We start from the raw sequence: 19,413 nt of genomic DNA on the forward strand, positions 1-19,413 counted from the left end.
CTGAAAGTCTTTGTGAAAGCTGGAGCTTTGTGGTATGCCAAATGCAGAACATTCTGACAAAAGAGTAGAAAAGCATATTCCAAAGAAAGGAATGTAGTTATATTTAATTCCCTGAAAATGCTTCTCTAGGTTTGGGCTTAATTTGTCCTCCAATATGCTTTTCCCCAAAAGGCTTAATTTAATTTCATACTGTCTCTTTAACATGAAACAGTGGAATGCATCATAATGTTTTCCCACTTGCCAAGATTTGCTTTTCTAAATGTGTGCATTTATTGAACAAGGTAGAACCAGATTGCTTTCTAGTTGGGCAACAGACATGGCAGATACGTCTTCAGAAACTCCCTGGTAAATGGCTTGGACCCTCTGAATCCTGCATGGTCTAGCATCCAAGATGTTGGGGGGAGAGACAATGACGCTCTAAGGAGTATTTATCAACAGAGAGCACTTTCAAAAAAATGAGTTAGTTTTCACTAGGTTGATGTGCTACTGACCTAGCCAGACATGACATAATACATTTCAACCCATCTTCCAGCCAAGACATGTTAGTTATCTACTGATTTATTTATACAATGATTATTATTTTTTTACAATTGGACATGTTCTCACAAAAGACTATACGTACTGCCTATCAGTCAGTGTTGGTTTTTTCCACCCTCAACTGGAAACCTGCATTTTCTGTGAAATATTTTCGTGTCATTTTCAACCTGATCTAATTTTGATGGTGGAGGGACGGTATCCTTTTTATTGTGTTTTGTGTTGTATAACAAAAAAACCTGCAAGAAGCATCAGGTAGCCAACACAGTAATGGCTGCACACGGTCATTATTAGTGATCACTACCGTTTTAGGAGCTGATATCCGTAAGGACTATGGTCTGTTTTACCCAAGGAAAAAAAGTCAGGGGAAAGGACTGTGCCTGTTACTTAAAAAAAAAAAACCAACCACAGTGAATTTAGTATATGCAAAAATTATCATCTTGAGTTCTAGCATTGATTGGTCAAATTATTAATCTTTGTGCTTGTTCTGCCTAAGGGAAAAATGGCTTCTTGCAGTAGAGTTTCTGCGTATATGCTCCTTCTCTTTCACATCCTTTTAAAGCCCGAGGCCTTGCTTTTGGTTTCACTTACATTTGTGTTTTACGCTAGCAGGCTAATTTAAAGAAATGTACATCTTCTGTTAATGGGTCACATTCACCTCTGTGCACCAGGAACAGCAAGCAGCCATAAATCTAGGATAACTTGTTATTTAACCCAGATTTACAGCTGCATATTGACAGTGGACTTCCCCTCTCAGCTTGGTTGTGCTGCAGCAGTGTTTTTCAAAGTGAAGGTCATGGTCCCCTTGAGGGCTGTGGAAAGGATCAAAGAGTGGGTTGGAAGTTGCAGGAGAAGTGGTGTTAATCACTAGCAGCCACAGCTGCGGTTCCACTGGTTTTGCTTTGACTGTGGCGATGGTGCGAGCAGTCGTCCTGTTCTTCCTCTCAGCTGTCAGCTCTTCTCCTGCACATCCGCCTCTGGGTGGCTCCAGTATGTGTCTGTGGAGCCATACCTCCGTGAACCAGATCAAAGGGTTGACCTGGCTGATTAAATGCTCTGCCAAGCAAACATGTGCTCTGTCACAGCCAGATCTATTTCCAAGCCCAGTTCACCATGCAAGACACAAAATACGAAAGCGTCTGTTGGCTTCATGCAGGCTGCAGCACAGGGTAAGAACAAGGAGCTCTGCAGAGGGGAGTACACAAGCTGTGGACACCAGTTTAAGCAACATAGCCACCACTTGGGATCATGTAGTGTCAGATCATTCAGGGTGGGGGAAAGAGGAGGCTGTAACTACTTGCTGCAGTTTTTAGACTAACCAGGAAACTACGCATTTACTTTAATTGCAGACAGTTTGTCTGCATGGAAGATGTGAGCATTTAACTAGTACAACATATATGAGCAGCCATTCTGGGTCAGACCAATGTTCTTATTAGCACTGTATCCTGCCTCCAACACGAGCCAAGAAGTGTACAAAGGAAGCAGGCATACATAGTACTTTCCCCAAATACCCTCCCTGCTGCTAGCCACTTGCAGCTCAGGGGCTTTCTGAGCTACATATGGTTGAGTTTAGCAATCCTCAGTGGCTTTCTCTTCTACGAATTTCTATTTCCCCTTGAACCCGTGTAGAATTTTAGTATCTGCAATGTCCAAAGACAGTTTATACCTTCATGTAGTAATAGCAGCAAGTCCTTGCTTCTCTGTCCTGGAGAAAATGAGCTGCAGCTCACTCATGGAGTCACACCAAGACAGGTGAGCCAAAAGGAGTGGATGGGATTTCCACAGTTCCAAAAGGTTAAAGAAAACTCTTTTTATTCAAAAGAAGTAACCCGATCAATATGTACATGAGTAGTCTCTTCAAGAACTTAAGAGACGGGATCCTTTAGCTGGTGAGCATGGGTTTATCTTTGCAGATTTCAACAGCAGCAAGTTGCAATTGAGCTTAGCTTTGTAAGTGGCTATCTACTGTCTTGTAACATCTGCTTTTGCTGCTGGGGGTGTTCTGGGGGAGGGAACTGAACAGCAATGAATAGTAATTCGCTCCATGCATAATCATTATAAAATCAGAAAGTGAATAGCTTAGATTGGCATATGATGAGTCATTTATTAGCTAAACAGTGGCTGAGTTCTCTGGTCATTGATCAAATATTTCAATATCCTGAATTCAGTGTTTGATTTTTGTTCATTGGATCAAAGCCCTGCCAACTTAATTTCTGCCAAGGATCAATCAAGCTTTTGTGCTGACCACATGTTGCAAACAAACTGTACAAATTCTTCATGCTGATGCATTTGTCTCTTTCTAACAATGACTATTAACTGGATAGGTATACAGTACAAGCATAAAACCTGTCCTATTTAGCTTCCAGTTTTTGTAGGTTGTTGATTTAGTTTACCAGATATTGGTTGAGGTACATCTTCAGCAGAATGTGTATGAGCTTCCCTTTTGGTAAATTCAGATCATAGCCTCCATTCCTAGCTCATAGTAGCAAAAATGTGCCCTTCAGAGGCTCATTTATTTTCTCTTACAGTGTGTATCTAAGACTGTGAAAAATAGCAGTAACCTACATGTCACCCTTGAGGACAGAAGCTGCGAAACCTCAGAAATACCAGGCTGGTGATTTCTAAGTGCATCTGAGCTGACATGATAGATGTGCGTGTACAGTGAGTACTAGGGAGGAAACATGTACCGTAAAATGCAAGGTAGAAGGTTCTGTGGATTAACCCTGGCAGGCAGCTCAGCCCCACCCAGATACTTGCTCACTCCCCCCCCCCAGCGGCATGAGGGAGAGAACTGGGAGGGCAAAAGTGAGAAAACTGGTGGGTTGAGATAAAGACAGTTTAATAATAAAGACAGTTGTGTGTGCAAGCAAAGCAAAATAAGGCATTCATTCGCTATGTCCCATGGCAGGCAGGTGTTCAGCGATCTCCAGGAAAGCAGGGCTCCATCACGCATAACAGTGACTTGGGAAGACAAATGCTTTAACTCCAAATGTGCCCCCTTCCTCCTTCTTCCCTCAGCTTTTATTGCTGAGCATGACGTCATATGGTACAGGATATCCCTTCAGTCAGTTGGGGTCATCTGTCTTGGCTGTGTCCCCTCCCAACCTCTTGTGCACCCCCAGCCTTCTCTCTGGTGGGGCAGGGTGCGAAGCAGAAAAGGCCTTGACTCTGTGCAAGCACTGCTCAGCAGTAACTAAAACATCCCTGTGTTCTCAACACTGTTTTCATCAAAAATCCAAAACATAGCACCATAGGAGCTGCTATGAAGAAAATGAACTCTATCCCAGCCAAAAACAGTACAAAAAGTCTATATTTTGTGTGTACACTGGGCTGGGAATGTGTTGATTTGCACATCATTACTTAGCAGTTGTAGTATTTGACCACTGGGAGGCCAGTACATATCCTAAACATTAAAGAGAAAATAAACCAAAAAATTCAGTAGGTAGTGTTGGGTAAAAGCTATGGAAATATTAAGATGTTATCTTCATCACTTGTCTTTTATCATCCGAGTTAACTAGCTGCTTCCTTAGTTTCACCAATACTTCCTGTCAGTATTCAGGGAAAGGCTCCCGGAGGGATTGATCCAGAGCACCAATTCTCTGTATTGCTCTCAGAAGAGCTGCTCTGTCTGCTCTCATCAGAGGGAGAACCTAGGAAGGCCTTTGGCCTGCTACTTTAGGTACATAGAACTGGATGGCTTTTTTCCCACCTTTTTCAGGGGGTCTAAGTGACTGAAAATCAGAGAGATTCAGTCTTCATTTAAGAAAATGCTGATTTAAGCATTTTCAAAATTGTATGTGTGTTTCCAATATGCTATATTTGAATTTAATCTGTGTTGTACTTCCATATTTAATGGCTCTCCAGTCTCTTTGTGTAATTAATATACAACACACTTCAGCAAGATACCTCAGAGTCCTGTAGTAGTGCTCTTAATCTATGTAATGATAAGGCTGACAGTGGACTAGGGCACTGGATTAGAACTGAAAAGATACAAGTTCTCTTTCCAGCTCTGCTGCTAACTTACTGGAGGATAGCAGGAGTGTTGCTGTCCTTCCAGTGCTCACTTTGGCTTTCTTGTCTGTAGAATTGGGATAAGAAGAGTGTAACCATAACCCTCAGAGAAATGTATTGATGGAAAATTGAGATAATAAATTTTACTGTAAGGTTTAGCACTGTGGACTATTTGTGTAGGCTCTCTCTTATCAATCAGATCTAGGATAACTTCTCAGCTCTATGCTCCAGGTACCTACTCTGACTGCATCCTGACTCCCAGGGATACACACTGTCACTCCTCCTTGTTAGAAATGCAGGGAACCATGGGTGCGAGGGGATTAGAGGCAGGTCACCAGGCTGAGCAGTCAAGGTACCAGGACTGTGAAGAGACCCCGTGGTACGTACCCGATACAGGTATTGACTGCTGCGAGCATGCGTGCTAACTACACACACACATATACACACTGAATGTATACACATATTACCACCTTGCTTTTCTTAGCCAGTTGGGTCCAGAGATCAAGACCCCTGCGTTTTCCCCACTGCCTTTATTAGGTGATGAAAGAAGGGATGCAATTAAAGTTGTCTTTTTAATTGGCAGCTGCAGTGGCACTTTGTTACCGTTGAAGTATACCTGTGGCACAGAGAATGTGTTTGGGAAAGATCTGACACACTGTCTTTAGGGTGGCAGTGCCTGAGGTAATCTTAAAATTTTGCAGACATGAATGATATAGCTATGGCATAGCTGCTGTGAGCAGCCCTTTGCCTGTTGGGTTGTGCTCAAAAAGTGCCAGCATCCCCTGCTGTAGCAAACAGCTGTCCTTTTGGTAAGGATCACATAATAGGAGGAAGTTCTTAGAACCTCTGGGACTCTGTTCATTCAGATTGTGGACTCTGAAGAGCAGTGCACTTGAAAGGGTGCAAAGGTAACAAACCTTTTGGATGCTGAAAAATAATGTCTACTGAAGGTAAATGTCATTTTGTATTTTTACTGCCTTCGGTCCTCTCAGTCTCCCTCAAGGACCACGTCTAACTTCTAAAACCTGGAGACCTTTCAAAATTATCTTTTAATCATAGACCTTTTCTTTCAGTCATACCAACCCAGGATATTTCCCATGTGTTCATTTGCTCTAAACTGCATTGACCTGGGGTGTAAGACAGGCAATAAGCAGGTCTGAACTAATGGCAGATTTCAGATCCAGTGTCTCACCAGAGCTAGACATGGAAGCTTTCCAGCTCTCTGTGAGATATTTGGTAGCACTCTGAAGTCTCTAAGAACTTGAAGAAGGAGTTTATGAAAAAAGAAATGCTTTCTTGAATTTTTTTAGAAGTTTCTAAACTGTGTTAACTGTGGATTCTATCTCCGTTTGAGATCCATACTAACTATAGGTAGGAGAATAAGAAAATTTAAAATCCTCAGCACACTTCCAGTATATTTTCCTTTAAAATGCACAATAATCTTTGTTCAAACATGCAGAATACTTGATGGTTGGCCTGATAAGTTGTAGATTTTAGCTGTACCTGTTTAAGATAATTCACATAACTCACATAAGGTTTGACAACTTTTAAATACAGTTGGGAGAATAATGGGTTTTTTACTCTGTGCCCGAGTGGAAAAAGTTGAAGAAATATTATTTAGATTCAATTTGGAGGGCTCAGGAAAATAGAAACAACAGACAGGTGGTTTTGGATCACTCCAAATGTTTCATTTACTCTGAAATAAAACATTTGGATTCATTTGTTGTCATCATCATTATTTTTTAGCAAGCCTTTTGTCCTTCCTTACTTTAAGGTAAGCCTTTCTAATGGAAAAAGGACATTTTAAAGCCAGAAGTAAAAATGTCAAAGCAGACCACTCTGGCTCTCCCTAGACAAATATTTCATACAAAGAGAACTAGGGAAATAACCTTTTAGTCTTCAAAATTCTTTGAGTTGATCTTGGCACAAATTTTGGACTGTTTCACTGCCTCCAGAGCTCCATTTCTTCTACCACATCTACTGCTCACTGAAAAGAAAAAAAAAACAAAGCAGCCCAACTCTATTCAAAATAAACCTGTCCAAATTCATGCCAGGAAAACCCTTTTGCTTTAGCACTACATTCTGAAAACTTGCTCATACAGGTACTGTATGCTGTAATGATGTAGATTCATTACAGCAGTTGTTTAAATTGCTTCATCTTGGACTACACTCCTAGCTACCTTTGAGCAAATCTGCAGCACTTCTGCATACACAGGGGACCTGCTCCATGTGATGACCCAAAGGATCTAACCAGTTTCTCTGAAACTACAAAAGTGTTTGTGCAGGAGTAGGCAGCTGCTGCCTTGCATGCAGGGTCCACAAAGGAGCTTAGCCAGAGCTTTGCATCATGGCTGAGCATGATGCAAAGCCATGTCTGTCATCACATTGCATCAGCTAGTCTGATCCAATACCTACCTATCTGCTGAAGTCAATTACTTCGAATTAAATGTACTGAAGGGAAGCACAGTAGTACAATAACATGCTCCAAAAGAAGCCAGTCTAGGACTAAGGGCAGTGGTGAATGTTTTGCATGAGGAATGAAGCAGCACTTCTAGGAAGATCCATTCCACAGGAAAATTTTAGGGCTACTCACACCAGCTCATTAGGATCACAGCCTGTCTGAGAGAGGACAGAGCACAGCCCATACAACTAGCTATTACTGCTGAAACAAACCAGTTTGTTGTTATCACTAAATACTGTATGACAAATGTTTCATAAGTTCTGTCCTTACAGCTACAGTTCCTAAAATTGCATGATGTCTTCAGCTACTTTTTGTGGGCAATAGGAAGTGCCTGCTAGACTTGCCATATTCATGCTCTCCCATTTGAAGAGGTTGCTCCATGTGTGTGGAATGGAGGAAGTAGATACAAAAGATGGGGATTTCTAGAATACTTACTACTTTCTTGAGCCCTTATTAAGCATGTGCACATGGGGCATCTCCTTCATCTCTTGCCCTAAGATGTGGGTTTTATGCTTCATCTACAAAGCATTAAAAAAACCCCGGAGAATCAAAAAAGCAGATGTGCAGTTTGACTGAAAGAACTGGGAAACACTAATACTTTTTCTCAAGTCTGATTATCTTCATTTTACTCGCACAATGAAATGAGAAAACATGTTTTCAAATGGAGTTATTTGGAATCAGACTAGATGTAGGATGTGTCATTCATCTGAGATGTAGAAACTTCTGGACTTATTTAGGAAAACATTGCTTTAAAGGGAGTTCCTCAGAAGAAAGCAATTAAATGTCTTTTAGAAAAAAATGCATATTGCGGCATAAATGATGAAATACGATTGCAAAATGTATAGCTTTCTCTCCTGGATTTATTTTTTCTGGTTGGACCTTCTCCACAGACCTGGACATATCCTGAACAGCAATGGCTAATCTTACTGAAATGTGGGAAAGTTTTTAGTGGTTTTGGGTGTGGGAAAATACCTACCAAAAGGACAACTTCTTGCTGCTCAAATCAGACTTACAAAGTTCTGATCTGACTCAAATTCTCAAGGGTGAAAAACAAGTGCATTGGAAGCCCATAAAAATCAATGGCAGTCTTTCTTTTTACTTCACTGACCTTTAAAAATTACTTTGAGGTTGAAATCCTGCCCTCACTAACTTCAGCGGTTCTTGGATGAGATCCACATAAAAGTGTTTACTACCTCTGGAGCATTTCTTCAAAAAATGGGGAGCTTCCCTGTATTTGTCACATACCAACCCCATTGGCAAAGTGGAACCAGAACTCAGACAACTTTACATTGGATCAAATGTATTTATTGATGAAAGTACTTTGAGCAATCCTGGTGAATGCCTGCATCCCTTCTACCAGAATCTTGCTGATGCTGAGGGTTTTTTTCCCTATGCTTGGTTCTGCCTAAGGAATTTCTGCCCTCCTCCTCCTTCACGGGGCCCTGTGCAAGCACAGCAATCCACACGGCTCCCTGTTCCTCACAGGTCAGGGCTCCCCGGCTGCAGGTTGGAAAGGTATCATGATGTTTTAAAAGATGCTACGCTACCCTGTGACCTGTTTTTTTTCTCCTTTAGGGGTGGGAGTCAAAACCTGGATACTTTTCGTAACAGTCAATTATCGTATAAAAAACCCGAGAGGCTGAGAACTACATTTTCTCCCTTAGGTTTAAGTAAAGTCCTGTCTACCCATAAACAACTACAGTGGCAAACAGAAAACAAATCTGTGCATACACTTTTATTAGGTTGATTCCTTATCACTTTTGTGACTACTACAGAGACTGTCATTTTTCTGGTTTCAATATTGAAACTGTACTTCAAAAATGTATTAAGGTACTAAATACAAAAGAAGAAATATGTCAGCCTCAGCCCTCCATTCACTTGATCCACACTAGCTGGGACAGCAGTTCATATGCTTCAAGTGGTTGTCATTAAAAACACTTTTATTTCTATATAAGGTTACCACCAATAACACAGGGCCCTCTACCAGCACTGTCACAGGGTACAAGTTTCTTGGAAGCCATAATAACAGGATTGTTTCTCTTCCTGCTTATATGATCATTTTAACCTTAATTATAGCTGTTCATTTATTAAAATAAATAACTCGGGAATATAATAAGTTTTAAATTCCAGCTGTTCAAACAGTCTTTTTATTTTCTTTGTGTGCACGGTTTGGTGGGCAATTTATTGTATCCATTTTCCTTTTTTTTTTCCTTTTTTTTTCTTTTTACTAAGAAATGTGCAATATATTTTCCAGATATGCTTGGGAACTATGTATGGAACCACAACTGGTTCAACACAAAGCCGTAACGAAAAATAAACTTTACTCTTTTTTTAATAGTACAAATGACCTATGATGCTCATTGATTTCTGATTTGGGTAATGATTTACAAACTATGCTTGAGACTGTGGCTGTACAACTTAATATTCCACCTGTCCCTTCACTCTTCCCTTTGTGAATTACCTGCTTGCCCCTTTTCCCTGAACTTGGCTTAAATGCTTATTAGTGTCCTCTGTGCCTTCTCCCAAAAGGGATACTACTATTTGGCCTTGAGATAAACACCGCACTCCATTTAACAGCCTCCTTTGAGCTGAGAAACTCTATTTCCTACATCAGACAGCTTACAGTGGATGGGTGGGTGTAGATTCAAGGCCAATCCCTCCACATCCTCCTCCAGTGAAACCAAAGGAAGGCTTCCGTGTTTCCATCCTCTAAAGGAAGAGGCAAGAGGGCAGAGAGGGTCTGGCCTCGAACTGTCCTCCCACACTCTGTCTGTCCTGAGGAGACGCAGGGAAGGGGAGGCATCTTGCAGCAGCGGAGAGGTTCAGCAGTGTTGGTTGGCATCCAGGGATGATTCAGAGCACAAGTTGCAAAAACGTGCTTAGGAGCTGTTCATTATTTTAAACTTTTTTTATACATTATTAACTCAGACTTGAAGGACAATAGGATCACTGAATCCAAATGGGGTCTTTAAAAAGAAATTGTCTTTCTTTTGTAGTTTTGTGTTCTTTCTTGTTATCACACCATCTCACACATCAAACCAAGCTAATGGCTTTCTTGCATTCAGTGCTGCAAAACATAATGAAGCACAGTCCCAGTTGTAAGAAGATAAGAGACAAAGGAAACAATATTTTGCATCTACTAGGGAAATGGGACACAGAAATATGAATGCCTTGATTTTCATTAGCATTTACAGTTGGCAGTACATTTGTCTGGTCTTAAAGTGGATATAGATCACTTTAAAACCCCACTTTAGTACAGGAATAGTGTAAAATGTCTTTGTAAATCAAACTAAGGACAGGGTCTTCTGACCATTTGTCTTCTGACCACAGGCACTGTAAAACTCTAATGTGGTCAAGAAAGCCTGCAGCTTTCCTGCACGTTGACAGGTTTAAATAGTCAGGAAGAGTGCATATAAGGTCTGCTTCAGCTAGCTTATACATGTGAATGCCAGTTGCCTAATTATGACATATAAAAGCTTCCCATATCCTAAAAATGGCAAAGCCTATATAATTCACCCCAAATCACCCTGGAATTCTGAGTCCAATTTGTGAAAGGAGCCAACGAGTTCTACTTCAGGATTTCTAAAGTGAGATGTGTTTCCTTTCAAAAGCAAAAAGAAAATCTCTGTGAAGGTGTGGTTGCTCACAGGACTACCCTCTCAACCTCTGACTCTCCTGATTTTCTCTGTGTGATGTTCTCCTTCACACAGACTAATTGTCAGCACATTCGGAGCATGTCATCCAGCTTCCAGCATACTATAAGATGCTCATAGAGGAAAACGTACTATTATTATGAAAGATAATGTGCTGTCCCACGGGAGATACTTGGTGGAAGGAAGAAGGAAATAAAGTCGGTCTGAAACTATAGCTGAACATTTGCAGACTCTGTTTTGCACATTTGCACAGCCTGCAAAACAGGAGAAATCCCAGCATGTTTCAGTTATATTTGCTCTCCTATATTATGCACCCTGTGATCTAGACAGGTCTGATCCACAGTTCACCAGGAGTCATACTGGGAGAGAATAGATTAAAGGCAAAGAACAAAAAGAGGCAAAGGGAAGAGAAGAAGCTTTCCTAGCTTTTGATGAGGAATGTCTCATATGAATTGTAAAAGCTGGCCTGTCTTCAGAAATGTTTGCTTGAAGTTCCAAATCCTGATAATGCTTCATGAAAAATATTTTAAGCCTTCTACTTAGAGGCAATTGTGTGTGTGTGTTGTGTATGTTGTGGGGTCTGCATTTTCATTCTTCACCTTGGAACAGAAGTTCTTTTTTCTGCTATGAAGAACTACTCGTATGGTACCGATACTGGTGTTATAAGCAATGTACTGAAATCCTTGTAACCTAAAACAGAAGCTAAAATGTTCAGATACCAAGACAGGCAGAGGGCTTGTCTGGAAAAATTTAGAAAGCTGCTCTGAATGATGTCTAACAAAAGATCCTCTTCCCACTTAGACAGTAAATAAACTAGAATGAAAATAACTGCTGTCCACAGGTATGGCAAAAATAACTGATTCCTGTGTCAGCCATGAACAAATGCATGAGGAAACCTTCTTCCCAGGATTTGCAAAGCACTGCTTTAGGGCATCAAAAAGCTTTGCAGCCCAGACTGATTGCTGATGTTCTACTGAATACCACACACATGCTACCAACCACCAGGGAAGTTGGAGATAAAGTGATTTTGTCTGAATCCCTTCCCCTGACTGCTTTGCGCACATCAGCACACATCTAGTCCCATGCAGGACTTTCCAAATTGCAATCACACATTGTGCTTCCCCTGAAATGTGCAAGCCATCTGCCACAACTCTGTTTGGTTTTGAGCCATTTCTTTGTGAATAGGTGCTTATCAGTTTCTCTTGTTATTATTTGTACTTTGAGGTAGGTGATGGGGAGTCCAAGACCACCAACGCTGTCTTCGTCTGACCAGATGCATACAGAATTATTTTCTATAAATAATGGAAGAAGTTTCTGAAAACCGTATTCCTATTTATAATTCTGTTGGATTTTTTGTTAGTTCTGGCTTGTGTGTTTATCTTTTAATGTGTCAATAAATAAGAATAGTGGATATTGTAAGTATATTATGACAAAAGTGCTAATAACTTCAAAGAAAAAAATCTGGTTTATAAAAAAGAGTAAAGACAGAGTTTATGATTCGCTATAAATGTATGCTAATGTTTGAGAACCAATGTTTTTAGCAAGTGTTTTGAAGTATGTGAAGTACTAGTAAGCAGTACTTTCTTCCCCCTGTGGATAGCTGAGATGGCCATCATTGATATATGGGAGGCAAAAGGACAGTTTTGTTTTGTTTTCTTTTGTTTTGTTTTGGTTTTGAAGAAAACCCTGCTGAAGAAGTGGCCTTTTTATTCCTTTGACCTACATGAGCTTAGGACTCGGTCTGCTCTCCCATAAAGAATTCCATAGCCAGTAATTCTAATCCCCAAAACACTCTCCCCAAACACTGCCTAAAAGCCAAAATATGTCTTTTCACATATTGTCTCAGTGGAGCACAGCTGCTCTGTGGGTTGTGGACAGAAAGGTGAGCTGATGCACACTTCCTTTGTGCATGCACATGAATATATGCATCGACACTACTTTTTTCCCCAGGAATTATCCTGAACATAGTAGAAAAATAAATATGCTATTCTCTCACAAAATGGAAGAGGTCTCAATAATTGAATAACCTGAAGTATTACTTTGATAGAAGTGTTTCTCACTTCCCTTTGAAGGTCACAGGTTTATGTATGTGCATGAAAATAAGATGTAAAATCAAAGAATCGTAAAATAATTTGGGTTAGAAGGGACCTGTAGAGCAGGGCCAATTTTAAAGTTATTTCAGGTTGCTCATGGCCTCATCTGGTCCAGTTTTAAATAACTCCAGAGGCAGAGAACCCACAACCTCCTTGGGCATGAAATACATGAAATTTCTTCATACGCTTCCATATTGTAAATGCGAATCTGCATGGCCAACTTAGTATTTCCACAGTGAATCTAATCTTTCATAGCCATTACTGGAAAAATACAGTTCAACTTCTTGTACAGTTAATTTAGATTTTCCTTTTTCAGAAGACTTCAGAGCAAGGGAACGTCAGGCATACCAGTGTTTAATAAATAGTCACACAGATAGGAAGGCAATAGACACAGCCTGTAAACTTAAGTACCACTAGTCAGACAGACTGATTCTAGAAAATACCTTTCCAAAAGTCTTTGGAATTTTTAAAGCAAATTGTAATTTGCTTCTCACAAAAAATTGAAAGTGTTCAGTCCATTAGGGGCCCACTTGCCAGGAATATTTTAGTAAATGAACTTCTTTTGAAAAGAAAAAAAAATTATTCACAGGAAATTAATTTAGAAGTTTTAGCCAGAAACTTGAACCTGAGTTTTAAGTTCATCCCATGATCATAACACTCTGTCCAAAGAAATAAAATGTTGTATGCTTGCAACAGACAGCAGTGCAAATAAATGACAAACTGAGACTTAGTAAGTAATGGGTAAGTTCAGGAAGATGGCATCCTTTCTGCAAATACCTTTCAAGCAGAAAAAGCAGCAATATGTGCCAGGCTCAATACTTGTAACAGTTTTTCATACACCTCTTAGATGGGTGCAGTTTGGAGAACATGTTATTTCAGAAAATTACAAAACCAGGTTCATCCAGTTTCTCAGTGTTTCTTTCTTAGCCTACATTGTTTGCACCACTTCTAACAATAATCACTAGGAAAATCTCCGCTATATACACAAAATTTGCAATGATCTTGTCCTGAATGGAGGCAGTTCCTGTAATGGCGTCCAGAAAATAAGTGAGTTTTACCCGGTGACCAATCCCAAATGCAGGCTGCTCTGCTGTACCAAACCACTGTTGTTCACTTTCTTCCAAATGGTTTACAGGGGGAAAAAATGCTTTGAAATGTTTGGCAGCACTTTAAAATCACTAAGATCAATTCTTTTAAAAAATATGTCTACCCATAAAGCCAGATGCCTTAGGATCATGAATGCAGTTTACGGATGTCTGAGAGACAAGAAGAAAGTGCAACTGGTGCTTTTTTCCCCTGTTGCGTTTGAAATGTTCTTTTGCTTGTCTGCATAAATTTTGAGGAGATGATTTTAAAGTATGGTATCATTTAAGGAAGAGAAGGAAGCACCTCTCTTACTGTGGCAGCCCACAATGCCACCTGCTCCATTGGACAGTTCTGTGAATTGGCATGAAGTATTGGATTTTTAATTTACCAGATATCTAGGAGTAAATGTTATTATTTTTCTCCTTGGACAAGTGTGTTTCTTTCTCATGAAGACAAAAGAGGAGAAAGACAAAGCAAAATTTTCTGTCAGATTGCATTTAAGTTGGTTTTGAATTGAGGTCTTGAAAGACTGCAAATGTTTAAAATACTGAGCAGAGTGTAGACATGGGCCTGATAAAGTTACGTTAATGCAAAGTTCTGGACTGTATCATACAGTGTTACCACCTGGGTGTGGCTATGCTTTCTTTCCAGACAGAGCTGATAATACATGTAGGACTCGGCACGCAAGCATGTAGCAGTGCAGTATCACACATAACTTTGTGACTAAATGTGAAGAGTAAATTTTAGCTAGGAGAGTGTACGGTGGCAAGATGTGGTGGCAAGTGTACGGTGGCAAGTGTACGGTGGCAAGATGGAATTACCCACGCTGGTATCCATCCAGCACATGAAGGCTATAAAACCCCTGACAGCATGATGTAGCTTGTTTCATCTAGCTGATACAGGACTTTGTTACATGGTGTGTGAGTATACAGTATGGGAGAGTTTGGGGCTTTATGTCTTATCCATAAAGATGCATATAAATTTGCAAAAAATAGTGATATTTAAAAAATAACAAAGCCTCACTGTTCTTTCACAAGCAGACAGATGTACTAAAACCTGCAAGAGGAGCAATAAAAACAAGAGACATTTCTGCAAGTGTTTTGCCAGAGGCCTGTGTGCATTACAACTCCATCTGTGTTTCTCTAATCCAAAACAATATGATGTCCTCCTTAATAATTCAAAATTAGACCCAGAGTGGCAGGCAAAGGGGGAGATCAGTAGGAGAAAAGTAACCTGGCCACATTTAGATGCTGACCTTAGATCTGTGAATTACTCTCTTCATGAGGACCTCATAATTAATAAATGTTTCATGAACAGCATTTCTATGCATTTGCATTCTTCATCTCGTAAAATTCCCCACAATAACCTCAGTTCTGCCCATGTTATCTCTATTTCCCTTGAAAAGAGACAGCATTGCTGTGACCAGTCTGGGGCTATATATATTTTCAGTGAGCATGTATGTACTCTTTGGCAAGGTTGCTAGAGTTAAATTGTATTTATAAGGGCTGAGTTCTGCCTGCATTCTCTCAGAGTCTCTCTTCTACCCAACAGCGTTTGACACCAGTTGAAGGAACTTCATTACCTACCTCTCTTTGAAACTTGGTTGAAATCAATCACAAAACTCAAGTGACTGAGCTGGGCAGACAGATTCATAGACAACACTTTTACGTAAGTCCCATTTCCTTACAAAACCAGGCAAAAGCTCCAAATTTTGTCAGTTTCTGGGCTTGCAAGAAGACGACTGAATTAAGTTCTAGATGTGTCCAGATGAAGGCATGGCTTGGCATCAGCATATGTATAAAAAGTGGTCTTATTTACAATGGTCTCAAAAGTTATAATGCTGACCTCATAAATGTCATTTCGCACCATCATGACACTCCTCTTTTAATTTGAAATTTCCCTGCCTGTGAAATTACAGCAATATAGAGGAACAGCAGCTCAAGATTATGACAGCTAAGAGGTGAAAACTTTATGGATTTTCTTACTAAAATGCTGGGACATGTATGAGTGAATTAATTCTTAATGAAAATATGACCCTTCCTGTTCAGGAAACATTTAGTGCGAGGTAATATAGTTCAGGCAGGAAGAACTTTGAGGCTTTTTCATCAATATAATTTTTACAGACTCTAAAAAAATCTAGTCTGATACTCCAGACTAGAAAAATCAGTGTCCTCACACACCCTGAATTTGGGTGCCTGCATCCAGAACTGCTGAGCTTGGAGTGTGTTGGAAGCCTCAGGCAGTTTCCACTTTTTCCCCAGGCCAGAAAGTCTGGACAGGTTCAGAAAGTCATCAGATCTCCAAAAGTAAAGATCTTTAAGTTGTAAGTTTACATGTGGCTTGTTTTAAAGCCTACTGCTACATCCTGTAAAACATACTAGGACTGCTGTTACTTCTTTATTGGCTTGTAAAACTTTATCATCTCTCCCAAATCCAGAAGAGCACTGTTTACTAAGCTACTAGTTCCTATTTCCCAAAAGACACCAGGCACCTATGAGGAAAATTTAGCCTAGGAACCAAAGTTTGTCAGCTTATTCTGAAGTTTTGGTTTGAAAGATGATTGTGAAGAAGATGACATTAGCATCAAAATCACAACAGTTTAACTGCAGATTAAAAAGCCAGTGGCATCTGTTCGAGCACCACCTCCATTCATGGTACTGTCATTTGCTGTTACTACCCACTGATATGTGCTGAAACAGTCTGTATGTTTGCAATGAGATGATCATTGTAAAGTTGATTACCTGAGGGTTGCTGGGGTTGTTTCTGATGGTTTGGATGCATAATGGAGGGCAAGATTCAAGCTAACACAGGCTTACCTAATTATTAGTAAGGATTTTGATGAGTGATAAATCCAGGCCAGCTGACTTCACATACTTTCCCTAGGTTTAGCTAACAAAGTGCAAGCTTTCAGAGTACTAAAGAACTCATCTAACTACTACTAGATTCACTAGTGCTGGTGAATGCACTGCTGGAAAGCAGCAGCAGTAAATTCCCTGGCCAAGGAGGTGAGATACAGCTGCCCCCAGAAAGGGCAGTCAAGGAACAGTTGGCAGCACAGGCTGAAAAGGGATCAGCTGGAGAGCTGACATAGCCCACAGCTTGATTCTGAAATTGGCACTGCTTTTAACAGTGAATATGATCCAAAGCAGGTAGGAGTCTAAACTAGTTGGTGGGGCAAAGGGGATTACTATTCCTACTGTTGGCAGGTCAGCTGTCCAATGGTGGTAGTTTTGGATTTATCAACCAATTTGCTAACTTGTTAGCATCTATATTGTCAACCTTTGAAAATGGTCTTTGCTGCAATCCGGAGGAAGCCGTAGGAAACAGAATATGGGATGAATGTTTTAGCAGCAGAGAGATGTGGAAAGTGTGGGTTCTTTTGCCAAACCTTCTTGGCGGTTCTGAGTTGACTTTGACTTTTTTTTTTTTAAATGTTTTGACCTCTTTGACACTGCGCTTTAGGGGTTCTGTATTGCATATATTTGAGTTGCTGGTGCGGCTGAAGTCTCAAACAGTTGCAGCAAAAATCTAATGGCTTATTCATCAGGGATGTCAGGTTTTCAAGATCCAACTTACTTTTCAGTAGCCAACACCTTTCTTAGCTGCAACTGTGCATCTCTTGGGCCTGATGTACAGAGGCAGAAAACATTCTTATAAAATGAATGTTTCCATTCTTTTCAGTGTGGACAGAAATGGTGAATGGAATTAATTAAACTTTTAAATCTCCCAGTCTTTTTTTATAGCGTGATTCTCGTTAAAATGCCGTGAAAGTTCTAGTCACCAAAAATAACAATAGTAATTTTTATTCCTTTTAACACCTTTCTTCCCATAGTGCTTCAGAGACTGATAAACTAGATGTAACGAGTAACCACAACTGAAATGCAGCCAGTTCTGAGGTGAAACACAGCAGCTATAAAATGGCAAACGGTAACATTTCAAAATGGGTTAGGAGAGGACAGAAGGAGTAATAGTATATGCAAGTGAAAATTCAGGGGAAATGAAAGAATACAAAAAAGGAATTTGGTCAGTACATACCGTATTTAAAGCTCATACTAAAAATAAGAATTGCAGGGGGAGGGTTTGTAGCTGAGTGTTCTTTTGATCCTACATTCAGCTTATTGCCAAGCGCATTCAGTGTGTGATAAAAGCAACTGAAATGTTTGACCAAAATGTGAAACATGATGATTTTGTTTCACATTACACCTATTACTAGGAAATTATAATTATTTTTACCAGCAAGAGCTATTCTGTGCAAAATAAATAGCTACCCAGGAAGAGAAATAGGCATGGGGAGGATCCATCAAGTTCAAGCCAAGGAGCACTCTGTTGGTTGGCACTCTTATTCCCTGTCACACCTTCTCCACAGAGAGAGGAATGTGACACTCGCTTATTGACGCTAGGGCACACAGTGTCCTGATGGTTTGCTATATTATCCCTCCGTATTCTGTAAGGAAAATTAGGTATCCAACCACCCACAGTTGCAACTAATTTGAAACTATTATTGTAAGAGGCCCTAGAACTAAGGTGTCTCTCAGTAAACTCTGCCTTGTCTGTATTCTTATATCCACTCTTATGATTTCCCTGCATTACCTCTCGGGCAACATAAACAGCTCTCTGTTCAGCCGATGAAAGCTCCCATTTGCCCAACAGCCTCATGAAAGTGCATTGGTTTTAATTATTTTTCAGCAAGGTAATACTGGGGTTTGGACAATGTAGACCCAACTGTGTTACTAGTCTTTTCCTGGCAATTTTCTTTATCCACTTCTTGCATTTTTGAGGTAGCACTTAGCAGCCCCTGGTGCAGAGCCCCATGGTGCCAGCCCCCATACAAACATCCAGCTTGCAGGCCCTGTTGGTCAATAGGTCTGTTCCAATGAACACAGTAAACTTTCTACACTGGTGAAGGGAGCTGGTAATGGCAGCTAAATGATGCCACGTACAGCAAAATCTTGACTTCAGGTTGAGATGAGACACCCCAGGGTTGTACATCCATCTCAGCCTAGGTCTGTTTCAGCAATAGAAGCAGACCTGTACCCCAAGCAGTTTTCCCTGAGCAGCTCAGGGCACTAGGCCTGAGTGAAGGCACAGCCCCAGGGAAGGGAGACCAGGGCTGGGCAGAGCTGCCTGCCTCCCGCATCCACCCCCCACCTGCCTCCGCTGTCAGGGGGGAGCCCAGTAGGCACCCTATTGGGGAGAATATCTGCAATTCCTGTGGTTAATCTCTCTCCTTTTCCTGTCCCCTGGGCTTGCGTTGTCTCTGGAAGCTGGAGGAACACCTCCAGAGCTGGCCGGGGAGGGAGGGTGAAGATGGGAACTGTTCTATTGCTGATGCAGGATTGAATTTTGCTGCATCTGGGTTGAGGACAGAAAACAAATTATTGGCTTTGTTCCTCCCCTCCATCATTAGGACAACAAAATTTGATTTTGCCTATGTTGCTAGGAAGTCTGGAACTAGGTTTCAGTAGGCAGTAGAGTTTTATGTCTTTTTAAGTCCCTGATGTTGTTTAGCTCTCCTGAAAAAAAGCTGGCTTACTGTGTAGCCTGAAATTCAGATGGATACTCCATGTCATTAAAA

The 19,413-nt window shown here is 40.6% G+C and overlaps 1 protein-coding gene across 50 annotated transcripts in view; it reads left to right on the forward strand.

Annotated features, from left to right (window-relative positions):
• LOC140661310 (uncharacterized) overlaps positions 1-19,413 on the forward strand; it is a 274,629-nt gene that overhangs the window by 185,425 nt on the left and 69,791 nt on the right. For 8 of the 50 annotated variants that reach the window (XR_012045739.1, XR_012045736.1, XR_012045760.1 and 5 more), the window contains one exon: positions 15,390-15,506. The exons of the other annotated variants lie outside the window; for them this stretch is intronic. The gene's annotated coding sequence lies outside the window, so the exon portion shown is untranslated. The remainder of the gene's footprint in view (positions 1-15,389; positions 15,507-19,413) is intronic. 50 annotated transcript variants of the gene reach the window in all.

This window comes from Ciconia boyciana, chromosome 1, assembly GCF_034638445.1.
Source record: "Ciconia boyciana chromosome 1, ASM3463844v1, whole genome shotgun sequence".
NCBI classification, from domain to species: domain Eukaryota; kingdom Metazoa; phylum Chordata; class Aves; order Ciconiiformes; family Ciconiidae; genus Ciconia; species Ciconia boyciana.